This window comes from Micromys minutus, assembly GCF_963924665.1.
Source record: "Micromys minutus genome assembly, chromosome: 3".
Taxonomy (NCBI): domain Eukaryota; kingdom Metazoa; phylum Chordata; class Mammalia; order Rodentia; family Muridae; genus Micromys; species Micromys minutus.
In genome coordinates this window covers 60,595,380-60,615,263 of record NC_137972.1, presented here as the reverse complement: position 1 = coordinate 60,615,263, position 19,884 = coordinate 60,595,380, and the positions used below count along the sequence as shown (strand labels likewise).

Sequence of the window (19,884 nt, the reverse complement as noted above, 5' to 3'; positions counted from 1 at the left end):
CTGTGGCACCTTGGGTGACATTTATTAATGAAGTAGATTGCCACTGAAGTCTGGGCTTTTCATTTCTTTTGAAACAAAATGGAAAGCTGGGGTGGTTAGACCCAGGGGGTAAAGGAAAAATGTATTTTATCTCAAGTTACTGTCAAATCTGGAGAAAACAAATCAATGTCATCCCACATACCTTGCGTTCTCAGGGCCTGGGGAGGAACTGTGATTATAGAGGCAGAAGTGTCTGCAGGACTTTTGAGACATAAGGCACAGTGACCATGTTCCCAGGGGCATGCAGGGCCTTGGTAATGCTTTAGCTTAGTCACCAGATCATAAGAACCAGGACCTGGCACCCAGTCCTTGCTTTCCAGTCTATTATCCCCTGTTAAGGAGCATAAATTAATAGTCTGGCTTTTTTTTTACTGTACACTGACTATTGGGGGGGATAAAGAAGGTTTGAATAATAGGATCAGTTCTAATTCTAATAATGTATTGTTTAGGAGTCTCTAGGTTAACAAAACAGAACTAGTAGATATTTACAAGTAATTTATTGAACTGGTTTATATGATGGAGTCTGAGTACTGCAATAATATCTGTATCATGCTGAAGATACTGAGCACTCTATAGCTATCCAGTCTATAACGGATCAGTCCCAACCTGTCACTGAAGGTCTGGAAGATTCCTTAAGAGCTACTGGCCTTTGGTCCACACTAGAAGCTGGCAGAAGCTGGGCTCTGGTGCCAGTGAAGATTGAAACAGCATCAGTAGCAACAACAATAGTAGAAACAGGGATAGTAGCAACAGCTTCAGCATCAACAGTAGCAGCAGCCACAAAAATAGGAGAAGCAGCTACAGTAGCAACAGTAGCAGTAGCAACAGCAGGTAAAGCATTTTCCTGTGGGATGAAGGCAGACAGGATGCAAAAGCTTTTTCTTCAGACCTCCTTATAGCTTGGATGCCACTCACGTGAGGCTGGATCTTCCCATTTTATCCACTGTAATAAAGAAAATTCCTCACAGTTGTGCTCAGATGTAGATTTCAAGATCTCATTTACAACAGTCAAAGTGCTATCATTGAGCTAACCCCAATCCCATAAATGCTCTTAACAGCTTTTCATAAATGCATATAGAACTTACCAGGAGAGTGTCGGAGCACATGGCTCTGCAAGTATATTTGTGGTTTTTAGTCATTGCTCCTGTGCATCTAGAAAACTTTCATCTTTCAAAACTGAAATCTTGTTCTGATCAAACACTGACTCCCTAACCTCCCAGGTCCTGGTTGTGGGATTGTACAGTATCTGTATTTGGAGGAGTAGCTTTATCTTACTTATCATAATGCCTGGAAGTTTATCCATGGTGTACCACAGGTCTGTTCTATTACGAAGATGAACAACACAATACTGTTTGCACAGATTTCATTGTGTTTGCCCACTGCCCCCTTTCCTGCCCATACTCATTTTAATTAAGAAGCTTTATTTCCACTATTCCTTTATCACTTTCTATTTTCTACCTCAGTCCTGCAGGGAAATTTATTTTGAACCAAATGTACAATAAACTGGTATGATCTTAGTCACAGCTCTCCACAGAGGCATTTAGACCTACAGGGTAATCAAGGGAGAAAGCACATGGTAGAAGACAGTCAGTCACCATGAACAGAGATTTCCTAATATTTTGGAGCAAAAAAGTAACCACAAATACAATTTAAAGACCTATTTGACTACTCTGTGCAGCTCTCCCCACGCACACACCTCCCATTCCTGATTTGTTGGGAATCAAACAGAGGGTCTGCCTAGTACATGTAATCAGGCACCAGGCAGATCCTGATTAGGTAAATGACAGCTCCACTGATCCTTTGCAGACAAGGAGGGAAGTAGAGCCTGAACAAAAGCCCATTGATCTTTTCAAATTTCCTTTTCTCATGTAGTTAACAGAGAAGGAAAGCTTCATTACTCCCACTCTGGACTGTAATGAGCCTTCCTTGCTTTTTTGAGTTTTACTGACTTATTTTCTGGCCCACTGCATTGTTCAGTATGATCTCGTGGGCTGGGAGTAGCTCCCTGTACATCACTTATACCTTTCAGACCTGTGCAGGCCGCTGTCTGCGCAGGTCTGTGCAGCAACCTCTAACTTTGCTTAGCAGTTGCACACAAAATTAGAGGAGCACATTCAGTGACCTCACTCTTCCATGCTCTTTACTACTACTTCAGGCCTGTGCCGGTCCATTGCTTCAGCTCTGCCACTTCTCAGAGCCAGTTCTGCCTGGCCGCTGGGAGGCAGATCCGGTTTCTTACTTACAGCCTGAGAAGGTAAGTGAGTTTCAGCCAAAGTAGAATCTTCATGTTTTCTGCCTCTTTCAAGGAAAGGCACTGGCCACTTACTGGATGAAATGAAGTAGCACTTTAGCTCTTCAAATCAGATTTTGACATTGTTAAGATGCATGTTTGAGTCTCAGTCTTTACTGAGCCGAGACAATCTCAAGATAGCACGGGGCGGGGGTACGTTTTAACTTCCTCTTTTCTCTGAATGGAAGATAGCTTGAGTCTGTGCAAGAAGCAGACAATGGGCAAAGAAGAGGAGGCAGTGAACGGTTCACTACAATATTAGACTTAAGGGAGGGTAAGGTAGTGTCCACCGCTCTACACCTCTCGGGAACAGAAAGCTGGAAGTCTGGGAAGAAGAATAAGGACCTAGGTTGAGGAAACAGGTGTGCAGTACCAGGTCTTTCTTGAATACAGATTTTTATCTCCCAAGAACCAACTCTACATTGAATGGTCATCTCTGTGTGGACATCCCTGTGTCATACCCCTACTGTCTTCTTCCTTAAACCACCCCCTCTCCTTGGTGGAGCAGGAAGTGGCAGACAGGAAGGCTTCCATCTTCCCTTGCTGCTTACAGATATAAATAGACATAACTAGATACAGTTTATTTATTTTTTGTTTGTTTTTGCTTTTGTTTTTAAAGGAATAGACAACTTTCCTGAGCCCTTTCTGTCTGCAGAGATCTCCATTTTCCTTAGTAAGGAACAAGTTTAGGGTAGGGTATTTCGTTTCTTCACATTGACCTGGAAGCCCATTTATCTCCTGCGGATACGTGAAGGTTCTCTGAGGTTTGCCTTGTGAGTCAGGTGCAGTGTCAGTCCTTTCTGGCAAGTTCTCCCTGTGTCACTGAGCTCCATTGCTAGGAAATATTTCTTAAATGTGTACTATTGAGGTTATTCTAAAGTTTTTTCTTAAAAAATTCCAAACATAAAAAACATTTTAAACATATTTGACCATGAACTCCCAACTCATCTTATTTTTCTTTTCACTGCCTTTAATGAGCACCTTTTGACCTGTTTATCAAAGACAGTCTGGTTGCTGGTGCTACTATACTCTAGGAGGGTCTAAAGGGTTTGTACAGCTCTGCTGGCCAGGAGGGCCTGGCTCTGCTCTCTTTGAAGGAAGTAGTGGTGGGTGAGAAAAGTCAGGTTCTTTGCTTCTTGTCCTTTCTCTAACAGTCTGATGCTAAGTCGGGATAGGCCAAGGGTCACCAGAATGACTGCTGTCTGTTCTAGTCATGTCTGTGACTTTACATGCATGTGGGTATGTGTATGTGTGCATGTCCTCTCTAGTAGATCAGCAGGTGAGGGGTTGTGACTTGCATTTCTTCTGTTCTCTCTTCTATCCTAGAGACTCCTAGCTAAATTCTCATTCTCTATCTGATTCCTCCAGTCAGCTTGAGATCTGGCATTTTGAAAATTCCTTGCAGGGAGAAGTCAGGAATCCCACAGTAGTGAGGTGAAGCACCAGCTCTTGTCAAGATGCAATGGGAATCCTGGGTCTCTATGCCTTGAAGTTCTCAGGCTGCACCTCCTCAGTTCTGCTCAGTGCAGGATGCTTGCTCTGACCTTGCTGATCTCACAGAGTGGGAGAAATTTGACAAGGGCCCTACTGACACCCACAGTGTAATAAACATGGACCTGACAGGTGCCAGAGGATGGCCAGGTAAAGTCATTGCAGAAGGAGAGATAATGTGTCTCAGTTTACCCCCTCAACCCCTTGTCCTACTCCTGTACTTGCTAGTCCTCACAAACTTCAGACCTAGAACAGTGGCAGATCACTCTCAGTTGCACACAGTTCTTACCAGTTGTCCTCTTTGTCCTCCCCTGAAGTTTTCTCTTGTCATTCCCCAAACACTCTTGTTGGGCTGCTCTAACTTCTTCCTGCACATTTTAGGACCCCATACAACTAAGATGTTTCGATCAAACTTAGCTCACTCCTCACATCTCACCCATGCTGGTAAACACACCGCAAATCTTGTGGGGGAGTAAGGGTAGACTCATCTCAGGCATGACTCACAGGGTGTTCTGAGTCACTTGGGTCCAAAGTGTGGTCCATTCAGTGACTAGTCCTTGATGGACAGTGTCCCCTGCAGTGACATAGGCTTTCCTAGTCCAAAAGTAGATTCTTCTGAGGCTCATCCCAGTCCTCTGGGGGGCTGATGACTACCTCCTTCCTGCTTAATGGTACAGATTAACCATGTGTTCCCTCTGAGCTGTCCTTACTAACTCCAGAAGAAATGTGTGTATAGCCTCAGGCACATTTGCATGCAGCTCTGTAAGCTTAGGGTGGTCATTAGGACAAACATGTACTGTGTCAAAGAGATCATATAGAGACCTCTGGTGTCTTGTGATGTGGCAGACTGGGTGGAAGCAGACTTGTGGCATAGCACATTACAGATGACAAAAAAGAGTTGGCCATGCTACAGGTGCCATGGGGTAAAGAGGTAGAGACAGGTTACATGAAATCTCAGATGAGTGTAAGTGAAGATGCCCCTGGCAGGCCCATTGTCAAACACCAATGACAGGGTCCACTCTATTGTGATAAGCAAGGTAAGTATTAGAGAAATACTAAAGGAAATAAATATCTGTAATGAGCACAAACTCATGAGAGACAGAGAATCTCATCTAGCCCTGCCTCATTGGAATCAATTTCAATCTGAATTACCCAGTCCGCAGAGGGGAAGTGGGCAACAGCAAAGTGGCAAAGTGTAGACCTTACCTTGGCATTTCTCCAACAAAGACATGACAGCAAGGCTTCTTTGACTGCTTTGTTCCCCAGTGTCTTCTGCAGCAGACCCACTGTGTAACTTCAGAACAACGTTCTGAATATTAACAACCACACCCCATTTATCCCAGAAAAGTGGAGCTGATTTCTTGTGCTGGAATACTTTTCAGGCCCGCCAATCTTATCTTTGATTCTTTAAATTTCCTTTGACCAGTTCACTTCAAGAAACACAAGCTTCTGTTGCCAAGACACCCATGTCTCTCATCTCTTCTCATCTACCAGTGTATGTCTTGAGCCCAAGACCCTGGAGTTTCCATTTCCTGCTTTCTTTCCTACATCTCCATGCCCTTCTTGGCTTTACCTCAGACTCTGGAAATGAAAGGTTTCACATGGCTGGGTTGGAACTGTTGGTCTGCTTCAGGCCGAAGTGTAAATTGAAGGGATAAAGGCATTAGGAGACACCGTGTCTTATCACCTTCCTGGTCGTAACACAGGGGTTGGAAATATGGAAATGTGCAAATATCAAGCATCATTACAAGGATATTTTCATCCAGTTGTCACTAAGTTACACAAAGAGACTTGCTTCTCTTGAGAGGGAGATAGTGAACAGATATGGAAAGAGGTTTTAGGATCATTTGAGTTTCTATTCACTAGCCATAGCTCCATTGTTACTGAGCCAGTACCATGATCAGAGGAAGGGGAGTTGGAAGCTGGTCCTCTCATGGTGGCTGGCAAGGGGAAGAGAAGAGGAAGGCGAGGAACAATGTTCTCAATGTCTCCTTCAAGGGTACCAGAGTGACCGAACTTGCTTCCACTGGGGGCCTTATGACAGCACCAAAGGCTGGAGACAATCCTTTATCTTTGTCCTCTTGAGGACAGCAAAAATACAAGTACTAGCAAGAGCATAATGAAAGCAAACCATTCTAGAGAATGGATACTTTAATGTCAGAAGGAGGATCTGATTACTCTCTCCTTCCAGGGTTGTCTATGGGCCATACCTTATAACCCTGACCTGGGCCACATCTTCCATGATGCAAGGCTGTTCTACCTCTTTCTGTCATATACACCGAGTGGAGAAAGGTGAAGTTCATGGAGACTCCAGAGTAGCAGAGGGAGGAGGATGGGGTCCAAGACAATGGTTTTTGAGTCTTGGAAATGATCTGCACTTGGAAGCTTGTTTTAGAGTCCAAGGCATGTTTGGCTGAAGCCCCCTTTCTTTTGTGATAGGAAGGTAGACCCTCTTTCCTTTCTTAAATTCAGTAGTGTAGCCTTGTAAACTGAACGGGGAAAAATCGAATATATTTCTGATTCAATCTTTGAATTTTCTCTAAAGCCCAGTCCCTTGATTACTATTTGTTAAAATAGATTTTCAGAAGCCAGACATAGCCTGCCTTTAATCCTGTTGCCCATTAAGTAGAGGCAGGTAGATTTCTATGAAACTGAGACTATATGTTAGAAGTTTGAGATCAGCCATAGTTATATAATAAAGCCTTGTCCCAAGGACAATTTTTTCAGAAATGTATTAATTGAATCAGTCCTTCTTCAAACATTCTACATTTAAGCAGTACTGCTGGGGATGTGGTCATCAACAGTAGAGACACTGGTCAATTAACTGTGCCTCTAGTGTGTTCTTTTTTTCATGAGCAACCCATGATCAAATACTGGCAGTTTTTCTCCTGTGCTGCATCATACACTTCTTCTGCTTCATAAAATTCATTCTCTCCCCCTTTCCCCCTTCCCCCCCTCCTCCCCTCTCCATAACCACCCATTTTTTTATTCAACAAATATTGAGAAATATCTAAAAAATCACAGCCATGGGGGATACATACTCAGACTTAGTGCTTCCTGCCTATGTACCTAATGCCCGCATTCAATCAGCAGCAACCACGCATCTTGGTATATTCCTATCTACATACCTTCCCACATAAAGTACATCAGGTGTAGTTCAGTCAAACAAACTTGTTTAGGAGAGTGAAAATATATGATTTGTTACCTCCCATAAAAATTGTCTCCAATGTTTCAAAAATTATCTGCTCTTGGGCAAGCGACTTACAGGTTAGAGACAGTTTTGTTTAAAGAATCCCTTAGGAACAGTAGCTAAAACTTAAAACATAACTTTGACTCTTACAACCTCCAATATAACTAATGTCATGTGAAACCTTGAAGAACATCTTGCATCTTGTGCATGCAGAAGGCTTGTTTTCTGCATAACCTTCATTTAGGCTTCACCCTGTACCCTGATGGGAAACCTGCAGTTCCTCAGAGAAACATGGGTTTCTTCTTTTTATTTGCTTGAGAAAAAAGCTAGTGTGTTTCTCTTGGTGTCTTTAAGTCACAAATCTTATTGATGTTCACATAACTTAAAAAGGCATTGAGGAAATGATGAAACATGAACAGAAATGAAAGAGAAGTGACCAGGAGACTGTGGATGCTAAAGTTTGGTTCTGGAGACCAGTTCTAAGGGAATGTTCTCAAGGCACCTCTCAGAGGTCTCTACAGAGCTTCCTTCTGCACACAGAGACTGCTGGGTGATACAAGGGAAACTGATGCTTATCTGTCAAATATTGGACCTTCATAGTATTTCTAGGTGACTCTGTCATTTTTATCTGATCATACTAAGTATTTCTTTGCTAGAATGTTGCAATTACATTTGCTTCTTTCTACAGTGTGAATTTAGCCTCCTAAAATTCTTCTTTGAACTCTGTTCCTTGGATCCACAAATGTCTTTGTCTATAAAAATGGCAAATGGGTATGATGCTGTTTCCTCTTTTCCTTTTGAGTTAAGATGGACACTGGGAGTTCTGTGGTTATTCTAAATGGGCTACATTACTGAATCCACTGGATGTGAGGGTTAAAGGCAGTGTGTGTTCTAAAACCTCTCTAAAAAACAAAGCTCCACAATCTGTTCATTCTGCCTTTCAAATGCAGATGTCCTGTAAGCTGGCTTTCTGCCAGGCTTATTTTCTTCACTGGGAAGTTTAGCTAATCCCAAACACCCAGCTCATTCTTCAATTGGAGACTCCCTAAAATCTACTTTGAGAGTGTTGTTCCATGATTGTACTCCCCTCCTGCCCCGAGCAGCTATAGTTAGAGAGCCAGCTTCAGAGACAGAAACACTGAGTTCATTTTCACTGGTATGTATCAGGGCCCCGGCATGTAAAATGGAGCTCAGGAAGCACTCCACATGGAATCTTTCAACTAAATCCAAAAATCTTAAAATAGTACCTGAAAGATAATTTGCATGCCTAAGTGTCTGCTTTAATTATTAGTAATTTGTTTCCTACCATATTCTCATTTTTTTCTCAAATTTTATATCTATCTACTAATCTATCTATATGCATAGATATGAATACATAAACACACATATATTTACATAAATATATGTATATATGTATATAGTATGTGTGTATTTTATTATGTAGCCCTGACTAGAAAGGGCTTTCTTTTTAAACCAGGCTACATAAATTCATAACATCTGCCTGCTTCTGCCTCCCAAGTACTGGGATATATGTAAACTACCATGCTAAGCTCCATTTATAACTTCATAGTATACAAATATATACTGTGTAGTTTAAAAAATAACATTGATATAGAGACAATTTGATAACATTATCTAAAAAACAATGGCAATGTTTTTATTATCTGGCTATTTGGAAATCTAAAAACAGTTATATTAAAAGCTTTTTCACTTACTAAATTAATAGAAATGTATTGTTCAGAGTTAAAATGGAAGAAGAAAAAATCATGTTCTGTTACTTCATAGAAAGTGATAATGCCAAGAGCCATGGAATAACAAAAACCACACTGCCAATTCTAGAAACCAATCTTTGTGTTGTCCTTAAGAATTGGAGGGGTGGGGCTAAGAGACCTTTCATATGCTGTAAGCTGTTGCCCTTGGTTACCTTGTAGAACTTTATGATAAGACCCTGTTGGTGAAGACACAGGCTTGTTGGAATGAAGCTGCAGCTGACATAGAAGCCTTCTGCCTGAACACTAGTTCACATAACACCAAAGGGGCTATTCAAGTTGCCAAGAGAGAAAAGCAATCAGTAGTCCTATGCAGCTGTAAGGTCCATGAAGCAAAACAATAATCAGCCTGGCAGGATATAAGCAATGGTGCAACAGTGACACCTTCATCCTGCAATAATTATGGTATTTGAATGGGAATGTCCCCCATAGGTTCATATGCTTTAATACTTTGTAGAGCCGTTTGGAAGATACAGGAGCTGGGCTTTAAAGGAGTAGGGATGTTACTAGGGATGGGCTTTGAGGTTTCAAAAGCCCATTTAATTCCTAGGTAGTTCTCTCTTCATTTGTCTCTCCCTTCAACCCCTTCTCTATTTTGTTTGTGGATTAGGATGTAAACTATCAGTTAGTGTTAAAGCCAGCACCATGTCTGCCTGACTATAAGCTGCCAGATATGTGCTTTCTTTTATAAGAGTACTCTTAATCATGTCTCTTCACAGCAAAAGAAACATAATTAAAACAAAAGTTGGTACAACAAGTGGGACAGTTCTTTGATAGGTCTAGCCATGCTGTGTTTTGGAAGAATTTAGAGATTCTAGAACTTTGAACCCATTGATTTTAATGGTTCCCATTTTTGGACCCATTGATTTAATTTTACTTTGGATCTATGGTTTTAAGTGGGACTTAACAGGCCATTCTTGAAAGAATTTCTAAGAAGCCAGTACTGAGAGCAATGTGGACTATGGAGGCACTGCTCAATTGTTTGAGAGAGGAACAATGTTAACACCTGGAATGGAGACCATTTGTGAAGTTCTGGCAATTATATAGCTACTTTTTGCCTTTGGAGTCTATTTGTGGCTAAATTGAAGAGTTTGGGGCCAAATTCGTTGGCACAGGAAATTTCAAGGTATACTAATATTGGCTGTGTCACCTATAATATTGGTTATAAGTAATCACTTTCATGCAGTTTTAGAGGGAAATTGAGGAACAGGGCTAAAAGAAATATAGGATGTGCAGTTTATGGGGGGTGAGTACTAGAAAATTTAAAGTTGGAGCCATATAATGTGGTTAAAGAGAAAAGGGTGGGCCTAGTTATAAATGAAGTAAAGAGACAGTGATATACTAAGGGCAAGGCACCATATAGGTTAACATCCAACTTGCCAAAAAAGAGAAAGTGTATAGAACAAATGAAAGTATCAGCAGATCAAAGTTGATGCATTTGGAAAATCCCATCATGAAGTCCCAGAGAGAATGCAGGAGGCTGTGAAGATGTATCCTGAATTGTACTGGGGACCAAAAGACACTGGAGATGCCAAAATCATGAGATTTCTGCAAGGAAGAGTTGCATATAGGGAATAGAACCAGCCAAAGAGAGAAAAGTGTGTTACCATCACCAAAGTTTGAAAGACTGAGTCTCTAAGCATTTAAATGTTGGACACAGAGCTATAGAATTTGTAGTTCTCCCTGTGGGGTTTCTGTGTTGCTTAGGTTCAATATTGACTTTTGCCTCCATTATTTTCTTTTGGAATGCCAGCATGTATTCAGTGCTATTGTATGCTGGACTTAGATAATGTTTTTGATTAACAATTAAGAGTTTACAGTTAACAATTAAGAGATTGCCTTGAATGGGGGGGTGTTGGATTTTTAAAGTTAAAAGTCTGTGGGGAATTTGATAGTGAATTAAATATATTTTGCATTCTAATATGGCAGCAAGCCTATGGGAGCTAGGAATTGAATAAGAATGGCTTCCATAGGATTGCATATTTAAATCCTTGGTCCTCAGTGTGGAACTGTTTGGGCAGGATTAGGAGGGATGACATTGATGGACTAAGTGTGTCACTCCATGTGGGCTTTGAGTTGTAAAGAACAAACACCATTCTTACTTAGCTCCTGTTTGTGGAACGGAATGAAATCTCTCTCAACTACTCCTCTATTACCATGCCTGGCTACTTGCTGCTATTCTCCTTGTCATGGTGGTCCTAGATTTTAGCCCTCTGGAACTGTAAGTGCCCAACTAAATAGCCAATATTTGACTGATTGGATTTAAAACTCAATATGTCTGGTACAATAATCTAGCCAACCACATGTACCTGAAGAATTACCTAGTATGACAGTTTTAATAATCCAGTGAAAGTTCTAACTATAATCAAAATACTCATTCTCTTCTCTACAATTGTACCACAATTTGTAGATTTATATAATTCAAATCTGATACCTACTGCTTAAGGAACATTGTAGAAGAAGGAGAGGAAAGAATATAAGAGTCAGAGGACTAGGATACCTACATTAAGATAATATCTTCTAGAATAACTGGGATGTTGCACCCATGACTTTCAGTGATGCATTTGCCTAAATGCAATGTGAATAAAGGCACTACCAGTGGGCATGCCAACGTGGATGGGGAAAGTTTCACAAGGTACCATCTCTAAATGAAGCAATATAGGAAATAAATGGCTGAAAAGAGAAGGAGAATCAGTTCTCTTTAGCGATGAGCCACAGATAGTCTGCCCAAACCCAAGTAGTCATCCCTAAATACATGGACATATGAGCAACACTTAATCATCTTAGTAAGTGTTAGAGAAGGTGTGGGAAGGACCTGAAAGGAGTTCAGATGGGGAGATGGAGGACAGAAGGGATGTAAATACAGTAATTGTGCATAAAATACTAAGAAAATTACTATCCTACTAACTCATAGTCACTATATGATTTATGGTCTCAAAAATATTGTGACTTAAAATAATCATTGACAATTGCCATATAGTAACTCCACCTTTAGTTGATTAGCTAAATTAATTGAGTAGTTTAGTTAGCCTCTGAGAACTTCTGGGAGAGGATTAGTCAATTGATTTATTTTTTGTTTTTAATATGACCTCTGTTATGGTGGCCGCATACCAGTACATGGGCCGCAGAGTAAGGAAGGGGGTGGAAAGAGTTTGTCTGTGCATCCCCATCAACTCCACAGGAAGTGAGAAGCTGCTACAGTATAGGATCCACCCCGTACTGCACAGCATGTGTTTTCTTTTCCTTTCCAGGTTATTTCTTTTCTTTTCTTTTTTTTTTTTTTTTACATGCAATGCTTTCTATATTTAGAATCGTGACTTTTAGAAAGAATCCCAGATCTCTTCTAGGATTAGATATTTATTAAAACTTTAAATCTGACACAACATTATTTCAATTCTCCCAAGGTATTTTGAGATAGAAGAACCAGATACCATACTTGGGACAGTTAACTGAACTAGGAATGCATAGACTTTGGGAAAAAAATTCTTCTCAGCATTGTGTGGTTATGTCCAAGGAAGCCCTGCCACACTGTTTCTAGGAATGCAAATGTGAATACCGCCCATGTTTGCTTGTGCCAAGAGAAGTACAACAACAACAACAAAAGAAGAACCATACTTTGGCCAAGCTTTTAGATTATAATTTATTTATTTTTATTTTTATTTTTAAACTTTATTTTAAAAAACAAAGATAAAAAAATTTAAACATTTTTGCATAAATGTATACAGATACAATTGTGTCAGTGCTTGGCTTTTTTTTTTTTTTCTTCTTTTTTTTTTTTTTTTTTACAATGAGCAAAATGTACGTGTAAAACAGGGTGTAACCCGGAATTTGTCAATGTGTTCTTGGTGTGTAATTTATATTTCACTTCCTTTAAGCAGAATCATCATGTCAGGATCCCCAAGGCTCTCAAAAGTGTTGGTCATTCTTAGCTGCTGCTTGGGTAAAAGTCACTAGATCATATAAACAATGTAGAGATTTTCTTGACCCTGAGGTCTACATGACATGTGGATATTCAGCACCCTGGGCATAGCAATGGGGTAATATTGAATTACCATTATAAAAGCCAAGGTGACATCAGTCGATGAAATTTCTTCTCCTCTGGGCCTGTTTTCTGCCTGAATGTGAGTGTAGTAGCTTCATAGGACATTTTATGTTAAGGCCTTTTGTAAAAATTACCATATAAAGTTTATCATACCATGAAAGTATTTTATGGCTCATTTTTAAAGATGGAATGAGGGTTAGAAGTGACAGTTTCTGTCATCTCTCTGCACACCTAAGGAGCTCATATGCTGTGCATTCACAGGGTTCCAGCGTATTCCACGTATCTCCTGCCAGTGATATTCACTGCTCTGTGAATCTCCTCTTCCACTTAGGAGGCAAAACATTCTGCAGCCATTTCTCTAGGAAGCATTTAGCATGACATTTCTAGACTGTGAGTCTTGAAGGAGCAGTTGTTATTTCTCTTTTCTTACTTCCTTGTCACCATGAGCTGCACATTAGTCCTTCATCTACCATATATTCCCCTACGTGAGTTTCTGCAAGGCCACTGGCAGTAGAGCTGGCTGGTCATGCACTCAAACTGCAAAAGCCACAAGCCAAATAAGCTCTGAAACTTTTTAAGTTGCTTTGTCTCAGGTATTTTGTCACAGCCATGAAACTCTGACTAACACAATCATATTTATTTAGACAATCACTATCAAATATTTTACTCTTCTTAGCCAGATTATCTTGGCTTTGTTATATTCAGGTGGATACAAGCTATCATAGTTAAAAACAAAACAAAACACACACAAAAAAAAAACAGTGATATTGGAAAGCTTCCTTCTCTTGTTCTTCCCAGGACACTGTTAGGGGTGGAGCAGAACCACAGCTTCCCTTTGGAAAGGAAGCTTCTTTGACCTTGTGGTCCAGTTTTCTACCAAATTATGTAATCTGAAGGTTTTACTCCTGATATTAGAGTACATTTATTTGTATACGGAAATTCATCACAAAGCTTCTGTTTGTAACTCCTGCTTTGGAAGAATCTATGTAAAATGTTAGACTCAAATTACCACTGAAAAGGACTTGCTGTCAGCATGGGACTTAGGACAGTCTGAGTGAAGGGGAAGGTCTTGGTGGATGGAGCTTCAGGGCAAAGGAAGGAGCCTGAGTCACTGACTGAGGCTGATTGGCTAACTGGCTGCTGGGAATTCATGACTAGTAGTGTGTTGTTTTTCTGAGAAGTAGCCAGAATACAGGCACAAGTATGGAACGAGCCACAGGAATACAATCTGTTCATAGTGAAGTCTGGAACAGAAAGCTGCTGGTCCAGTTTTGACCCAAGAACAGGACTTTACACGGTATGACATGGAGTCTTACAGATGGCATATGTCAGAAGTGATTTTGAGTCAATCCTAAGACATCTATGGTATGTAGGCTTAGGCTTGGCAATGGGTGTATCAAGAATAGCAGGCATGCCAGAAGTCCTGAGCCTTGGGCTCCTATGGAGGCATGGTACAATCCTATTGCTTAACTCTTGGAGGCACAGTCAAGCTGAGATCAGGAAGGAGGAGCTCATGTGGTCTAGACAAGCTGACAGGGCTATTTATGAAGAGAAGTAGGTACACATAAAACCTTTGTTGCCCCAAGTCAGCCAGCCTTGGAATGGCCATTGCCTTGAAGAAGCTGGAGGAATTTTCTGTGTGGGAATGCCATGAGGATCTCTGTTTTCATGGAGAGTGTCTCTAGGTCATGGTGAGTGAGCTACCATGATTCTCCTGCCCCATAAGTTGCTCCCCTGTGGCAGAGGAATATGGAGAGAGGGACACTTATATCAGAGTAGGAAGGAAATGATTGACTGGAAACCCTACTCCACTTGGGTTACTTGCAACAATAACATGCATCAGGAAAGCATTATAATATTCAAAGGCTGGAGAAGTTGGTGATGCTTAACCAACCTATCAAAGGACTAGCACTTGTGATCTTGTCTTTTCCCCAGCTCACTAGCCTACCTCCATTTTTTGGGGGAGGGTGCCTTTTATCCTTAATGAACTGCCTCTATCTTATATATATCTCCTGTTCATTGTTCTGGGACTCAAGAGCTTGACAATCATAACTGGTGTGCACCAGACTCAGTCTGAAAGATGGCAACAGAGGAATACCTGAAGATTCCTTTCTGAGTACTGTACCCTTTAGGTTATAGAATCTCATCTTACTCTAGAATTTTAATCCCTTACAAGAAAATGAACTTGGCTTGGGAAGTAGTCAGAAATGAATTAAAAAACAAAACCAAAAAAACAAAACAAAACAAAACAAAAAAAAAACCAAAATTCTCCCTCCTAAGGCTGCATTACATTCTTCCAAACTTATGCTGATGTTATGAAGAAAAGATTTGGTTAGCTCTCAGTTCTGAAATCGGAAAGTTCACATGCAAGGCTCCCTGGGTTCAACCCGCAGGAAGAGAGATCACATCACTAGAAGAAGCCAGGAATTAACATATTGGCTCTGTTTAACTCTAACAACTAATTACTCTGTAGAGAATTAACTCAGCTTCCACAAGAAACCACCTTAGTCCACTAAATTAGTTTTACACATTTATCCATGTGGATGTGTCCCAGTGTGTGTAGGAGGGGGGAGGTGGAGGTCTTTCCTTTACCCATTTTACTTTTAGCCACTCTCTTACTTTTCTATTGCTGTGATAAAATTCTCTGGCTAAAGTAACTTAAGGGGAAAAGGTTCATTTCAGTTCACATTTAGTATATCATTTCATGGCAGGTCTGTGCAGGAGCCTGACACACCTGTATTCCCACAAGAAGATGGAAAATTCAGTTTTATCACATGTTTAGGAAGGTTTTAGTTATAGCAGTAAGGAAAAAGATGGTACGTGTTCATGTAATTGTTCTGAGAATCATACTCTCACACAACTTATTTCTCACAATTATAATAAGGTACATGACCTGTTCATGTCACAACGGATGCTTTCCAGTTTCGTTGCATATACTTGGAAGTTGTTATAGCCAGATTATGAATATTTAGTACATTCTGACAGATAAATCTATCATTTTCATACAAACTAAACATCTACCATAATGGATATCTTTGTCTTCTCTCTGGAGAGGATCCATGTTCCCCAACATGCTATAAAAAAAGTGAGATGAAATCAAGTTGAATAAAATCAATTACCCAAGTGCAGTGTGATGGTTGTTCCCTAAATTTGATCTGAAGCTGAAGCTAATAAGTGGCCTGGTCTACCTGCTCAGGTTATTGACCTTCTTTCTATTTAAAAGTGCTCAGAGAAGGGCCTCTGAGACCCACTCAAGCATTAAACGTGGAAACTATGTAGTTTTCTGTTATCTGCTGCTTCTCTCCTTATTTATGTGCTACCAACTCCTTTTCCTTTTACATAAATATTCTGTGTGAAACTAGAAAAAATGGCTTGTGTAACCTCTATCTGTCTAGTTTAGTATACTCCCTTTAAAACTATTTGTTTGTTTTCGGAAAATAGATTTTTCTCAGCTCCATTTCACCCTTTGAAGAAGAAGAAATCATTATTATACCCTCTTTGGGATTGTTTCTCAATGTCTTAGGGTAAGACCATAGTTTGATCAGTCCTAGCATAGCAAGCAAGGCTTGGTCTTAATACACCAATTAAGGAGACTACAAAGATGAAATGCTGAGAGGTGATATGATCATATAAGCAGCACACTGAGGAAGAGAAAATAAAGGGGTTCATGTCACCCCAAATTTGTCTTTGGGGATCTCACATGAACTTTTGACTTAAATAAAGGAAAAATTAAGAGATACGCATAATTAAGTAGTCCTGGGGAAAATGTAGTCTGGCTAAACATGGTTTCAGTTCTGGTTATTAATATAGCCTTACAAAGTCCTCCTTGTGCTGGAGGGGACTAGGTGTATTGCAAGTGATGATTACATCTACTCTAGGTGTCAATCTCCTTGCCTTTTGTAATTGTGATGGTTTGAAAATGCTTGACCCAGGAAGTGACACTATTAGGAGATGTGGCCTTGTAGGAAAGGTGTGGCTTTGTTGAAAGAAGTGTGCCACTGCACACTATTAGACCCAAGTCCTAACCTCCTGGAAGCAAGTCTTCTCCTGTTTGCCTTTGTAACAAGATATAGAACCCTTAGCTCCTCCTGCACCATACCTGCCTAGGTGCTGCTATGCTCCTGAAATGATGATAAGGGACTTAACCTCTGAACCTATAATCCAGCCCTAATTAAATGTTGTCCTTATAAGAGTTGCTTTGGTCATGGTGTCTGTTCACAGTAGTAAAACCCAAACTACACCAGTTATTTGCCTCATTCACAGCGGTGGTCTATTCTGTGAGGCTCTGCCATTCCTAGAACATATTGTAGGCCTGATACAACAAGACATCACTGCTTCTAGCAATAGAGAGGATGAAGGACTTTGACAGATAGACAGTCCTTGAATAACCAGCATGTTTAGGCAGAGAGAAGAAGCAGCCTAACTCAGAGCAAAAGGGACAGATTCCAGGTGAAGCAGACATACCAGACTCCCAATACGCTTTGACTCCCAACATGCAAGACATTGTGGGTCTGGGTGAGGTGTCTTTGCTTGCAGAGTAGCACGCCATTCTCCTGAATATGGTTGTACTTGTGGTGTCCTTTCTTCTCCTCTCTCCTCATCTTCCTTCCTACTTCTTGTCTATATTTTTATTGGTTTGTTTCAAAATAAAGTATTGGTATATAGCCCAGGCTGAATTTTAGATCCCAATCCATTCTCCAAGACTGAGATTTAAGGTGTTTGCTGCTAGGTTTGTTTTATTATCTTATGTTTTGTTTTTCACTGTGGGAATTAAGCAATCAAATAGCTCAAACCTAAAAACCTTAAAGGTTCTTAAAATAAATATTACAAATCATACACCAGAGTTGTTATGCATGTCATGAATAAAGGGAAGCAAGAACTCTGCAATGGGTGGCAGAGCAGCCAGATCCCAGGTCTATGTTTTAGTCTTTGGAATAGTGAGTGTTGTTTTTAGACAGTATTTTAAGTGAGTCTGCCAATTTAAACCCATGAAAATGTAATTATATTCTCCTAATTCTAAAGATAATTCAAGAAACAGAGAGATCATTAACATATGCATTCTACTTGATATATCAAATATCCAGGTCTCCTATATATACATATTGGTGGTGCACCCTTGCTTTAAATTTTTTAATTAAAATATAATTACATCACTTCCATGTTCTATTTTCTCCTTTCAGTCCCTCCTATGTCTCTGCCCTCTAATGGTTTCCATTCCTTCCCCCTCCTATTCCCCTCCCCCTCCCATTGCCTCCATGTAGATGATTCCTATCTCAACCACTCTCTCCCTCCTCAGCACCTTGGTGTTCCCCTAAAATGGGAAAATGAACCTTCTCTATACCAAAGGCCTCTCCTCCCATTGATCCCAGAGAATATTATCATCTGTTGCATATGCACCTGGAGCCATGCGTCTCTCTGTGAACTCATTGGTTTGTTTTAGTACCTGGAAACTGTGGTGGGTTTGGTTAGTTGATAATTTTGTTCGTCCCATGGGGTTGCAGACCCTTTTTGCTCCTTCAGTTCTTTCTCTAACTCCTTCACTGGAGTCCTTGTGTTTATTCTGAGGGTTAGCTGCAAGTATCCTCATCTGTATATGTATGGCTCTAGCAGAGCCTCTGAGGAGGCATCCATATCAGATTCCTGCCAGTAAGCACTACTTGGCATCAGCAATAGTGCTTGGGTTTAGTGGCTACATATGGGATGAATCCCCAGGTGAAGCAGTCTCTGGATGATCTTTTCTCCAATCACTGCTCCTCTATTTGTGTCTTAATTTCCTGCCATGAGTGCTTTTATTTTCTCCCTTCTAAAAAGGACTGAAGCATCTGCCTTCTGGCCTTTCTTCTCTTTGAGCTTCATAAGTTGTATGAGTTGTTTCTTGGCTATTCTGAGATTTTTGGGGCTAGTATACACTTACCAGTGAGTATATACTATAAATATTCTTTTGTGACAGGGTTACCTCACTCAGAATGATAGCTTCAAGTTCCATTCATTTGCCTAGAAATTTCAGGAAGTCATTGTTTTTAATAGCTGCGTAGTACTCCATTGTGTAAATATACCACATTTTCTGTATCCATTCCTCTGTTGTAGGACATCTGAGTTCTTTTCAGCTTCTGGCAATTATAAATAAGGCTGCTATGAACATGGTTGAACATGTGCCCTTGTTAAATGTTGGAGCTTGTACTCCTGAGCTCCATTCTCTCTTAATCTGATTATCTCTCTTTCTTTGATTAGTATCATTACACGCCTCCCCCCCCCACCACACACACACACAAATGCAATATGCAGAATTCATTTTTGTTGTTTTTGTACATAATGTTTCATGAATGACCACTTTGTATGAGATAAAATATTAAGGTACTGTTCCCTGAAGGAGCCTAACACTTCTTCGCACAACAATTCTGAGCTGCCTGTAGTTCATTGACTGTGGGTGGGAACCCTGAGAGAATACACCCCTTCTGCATTAATATGTCTATTGATACTGATATGTCAGTATTCAGTTTTTGTTTAGGTGGTCACTTCGGCAGTCACAGACTCACAGTTGATTCTCTGGTCTTCTGGCTCTTACAATCTTTCTGCCTCCTTTTCTGTGATGTTCCCTGAGACTTAGAGGCAGGAGTTGTATTGTAGATGTATCGTTTGGGGCTGGTCTCCTTAAGATCCATGGCTCTCTGAATTGTATCCAGTTCCAGTTGTCTGTAGTGATCTCTGTGTGCTGTAAATTAAAGCTTTTTTGATGACGGAGATGGCTACATTTACCTGTGGTGTAAGTACAGAAGGTGTTGTATGTACTTTAGTGATAAATGAAAAATATTAAAAGTCATTTTGGTTTTGTGCTGGCAAGTTTGTTCAGTGAATAATGCCTCTTGCCACCAAATATCACACTTGAGCTTGATCCCTAGAAACCACATGAGTAGAAGAGAACCCATTCTTGCCAGTTTTTCTCTGACCTTCCATGCATGTTATGGCATGTGAGTGTAGGTGTACACACACACACACACACACACACACACACACACACACACACACACACACATGAATGTAACAAACATTATTTTACTTGTGT

The 19,884-nt window shown here is 40.4% G+C and overlaps 1 protein-coding gene across 1 annotated transcript in view; it reads left to right on the top strand.

Moving 5' to 3' along the window:
* GABRG3 (gamma-aminobutyric acid type A receptor subunit gamma3) overlaps positions 1 to 19,884 on the top strand; it is a gene marked incomplete at both ends in the record, with an annotated part of 554,008 nt that overhangs the window by 207,559 nt on the left and 326,565 nt on the right. The gene's annotated exons all lie outside the window — the stretch shown is intronic.